Here is a 3,211-nt window from a genome sequence, read left to right on the forward strand (position 1 = left end):
TGGGCCGAGTACGTGGCCGAGCCGAGGCGTGTCAGGCCGGACACGAGCGGCTCGGTCCCCCTGTCAACAGGCGAGCCCTGACCGGTCAAACATTGAGCGTTGCAGCACTCTAATTTCCGCGAGCAACAACGTGCGTGCATTGAAGTCGGCTAGAATTGCAGCCATTCTCTCGGATTGGGTTTAACTTAATTTAATTCACTCCTTCATTAACGAAGTGCACCGGCCGTATCTTCTGCCTTGTGGCCGTTAACGTTCCGGTTACCTGCCCTGGGCATTGACGTAGCTTTTGGCAGTGTATTTTCCTCGTCGTCTTGTAGCTGTCCAGCACGGCGTGTAGTTCGACAGCTGAGGTGTGTTGGTAGTTTTGGGCGTTTATTCTGACTTGGCTGGATTTGGCTGAAGTATCCAGAACGTTGTGCTATTGACGTCTTGCTGTCGTTTTGCTCGTAGTGGAGAAGAGCTGATTTTGTTGGTTGGTTTGTCGGCTGGCTTTCGGTTGTGTTGCCTTCCGATTATGAAGTTGTCGGTCTGGCTGCCTGACTCACCTAAACGTGCGTTGGTGTTACTTCCCGGGCTGATCCTTGGAACCTTCTGAGTGCCTATCCTTGTGTTTTACATTGTGATTTCCTTTTAGTCTTAAGTACTCTGTGTGGCCTTCAGCCGAGTTTTAAACTCTCTTAACCTGAAAATTCAAAGTCTTGCTCTTGCCCTTAATGCTGCCGTTTAAAGTTGAAATTTTAGAACAATGCTGAGTCATTCTATTTGTTAGTTAAAACTGACCCTTTTGCAATCTTATTGCTCCTTTAAGTTATTTAAACATTTTACTAGTGTTTGAGATCCTAACACTCACTCTTCTTCAATTTAAATTTTAATTATTTGAATATTATTCTGGAAGCTTGGAAGACTTGCTACCATGTCTGTTTTATGAGGTTTTAAAAATTTCCTTCTTCTTTGATCACTTTGTATTGTCGTATAAGAAATTTTTGGCAATGTTCTATTATGTAGTCTGTTCAGTTTTATTAAATTTTGTATTGGCGCCTTCTGCTTACGAAGTTTTAGTAATTTTTGTGGCTGTTTATATTTGACTTGAACTTTGTATGATGCGTCTTTTATCTTAAGGTCTGGCAAACAGTGACTGCGTGCTAATTATAATTAATATTTTCTGCCATCACTGATTATTGTTCAGTATTCAAATTAACTGAAATTTCCTGGCAGATTAAAACTGTGAGCCGGACCGATGGTTCAAATGGCTCTGAGAACTATGGGACTTAACTTCTAAGGTCATCAGTCCCCTAGAACTTAGAACTACTTAAACCTAACTAACCTAAGGACATCACACACATCCATGCCCGAGGCAGGATTCGAACCTGCGACCGTAGCGTGCCGGTCCGCGACTCGAACTCGGGACCTTTGCTTTTCGTGGGCAATTGCTCTACCAACTGAGCTACCCAAGCACGACTCACGCCCGGTACTCACAGCTTTACTTCTGCCAGTACCTCGTCTCCTACCTTCCAAACTTTACAGAAGCTCTCCTCCGCTGCAGAGTGAAAATCTGATTCTGGCAACATACCTCAGGCTGTGGTTCAGCCATGTCTCCGCAATATCCTTTCTTTCAGGAGTGCTAGTTCTGCAAGTTTCTCAGGAGAGCTTCTGTAAAGTTTGGAAGGTAGGAGACGAGGTACTGGCAGAAGTACAGCTGTGAGGAGGGGGCGTGAGTCGTGCTTGGGTAGCTCAGTTGGTAGAGCAATTGCCAGCGAAAGTTTTGCCGACACGGTAGCTTAGCGTGTTCGGTCAGAGGGTAATGTGCCCTCTGTAATAAAAAAAAAACTGAGTTAACAGATCAACAACGAACTTAAATGGATGTCTTACGACGTCGGCCCCGAGCAGATTAAACGAACTAAAGCGAACAAAATGATAATTTACAAAAAAAAAGGCAAAGGTCCCAAGTTCGAGTCCCGGTCCGGCACACAGTTTTAATCTGCCAGGAAGTTTCATATCAGCGCACACTCCGCTGCAGAGTGAAAATCTCATTCTGGATTCAAATTAACTGTTGTTTAATTCAGGCTGTGCAAAATAAATTGTATATTGTCAACAGTGAATCAACTGTGACTAATACCCATTGTTCCAGCCCTTCCTTGTTTCCCTTCCTGGCCAAATTAAGAGGCCATATTTTCACATTTCGAGGATCAGCTTGAGTACAGAAAATTGGTCCCTTCAGAAAAATGCACGTAGTTCCTATACATTATGTTCGTTTTCACCCGAAAATATTTGGTGTGATACCTTACAATATGTACATTCACAATATGTAACTGGTTTTGTACCCCCAGCCTCCTCTCCCTCCACACCTCTCCCACCCCCCCACCCCCACTTCCTTTCTGGTCTATCCGCAGCTCGTGGTCGTGCGGTAGCGTTCTCGCTTCCCACGCCCGGGTTCCCGCGTTCGATTCCCGGCGGGGTCAGGGATTTTCTCTGCCACGTGATGACTGGGTGTTGTGTGATGTCCTTAGGTTAGTTAGGTTTAAGTAGTTCTAAGTTCTTGGGGACTGATGACCATAGATGTTAAGTCCCATAGTGCTCAGAGCCAACCTTTGTGGTCTGAGGTGTCGTCCTACAATATTAGTATCTACTCTTAAGCAAAAAAGTTTGACGACCACTCATCTAGTGTATTCCGAAAATATTATGGACCTATCTAGTGTATTCATCTAGTGTATTCGGAAAATATTATGGACCTAACAAATGCGAAAAGCGTACCCAATACCGACGCTGGAGAGTAGTCATGAGATAAATTTCTCTTATGTGAATACCACGTAGACTGTTGTGTAATTCACGCGTTTTCTGAAACGGCATGACTAGGGCCACCGCCAAGGAAATGGTGAGGGCCACAGCGCGTTTATACAAGGGTGAGGGACAGCGGCCGTGCAGATGACAGCAGCGCGGCGTGCGTCACTGCATCCATTTGCATCCGCCATTGTCTACTTTGTGCACGGGCCGTATGGAGGGCGAGACAATGGCGGCCTTGTAGCTCAGCCCGCAAGTGCTTGCGGGGCTTCCCCCTTAGCCCGAACGGGGCACGACCGTAGCTCAGTACGGCAGAGCACACCGTGCTGGGTGCTTCGGAACAGGCAACGTCATTGTCTGGCGCATCCAGGGCAGAAGCTCATCAGATTCGTGATTGTCACGAATTAATTACATTCTTAGTCACTGTTGTCCT

The 3,211-nt window shown here is 45.9% G+C and overlaps 1 non-coding gene across 1 annotated transcript; it reads right to left on the minus strand.

Annotated features, from left to right (window-relative positions):
* Positions 1 to 1,346: 1,346 nt before the first annotated feature.
* Positions 1,347 to 1,454, minus strand: Trnar-acg. Its single transcript has 2 exons — positions 1,418 to 1,454; positions 1,347 to 1,381 (listed from the first exon to the last, which is right to left on the minus strand). It is a non-coding gene; the product is annotated as a tRNA-Arg (tRNA).
* Positions 1,455 to 3,211: the final 1,757 nt, after the last annotated feature.

Source organism: Schistocerca piceifrons, chromosome 6 (genome assembly GCF_021461385.2).
Source record: "Schistocerca piceifrons isolate TAMUIC-IGC-003096 chromosome 6, iqSchPice1.1, whole genome shotgun sequence".
Classification (NCBI taxonomy): Eukaryota; Metazoa; Arthropoda; class Insecta; order Orthoptera; family Acrididae; genus Schistocerca; species Schistocerca piceifrons.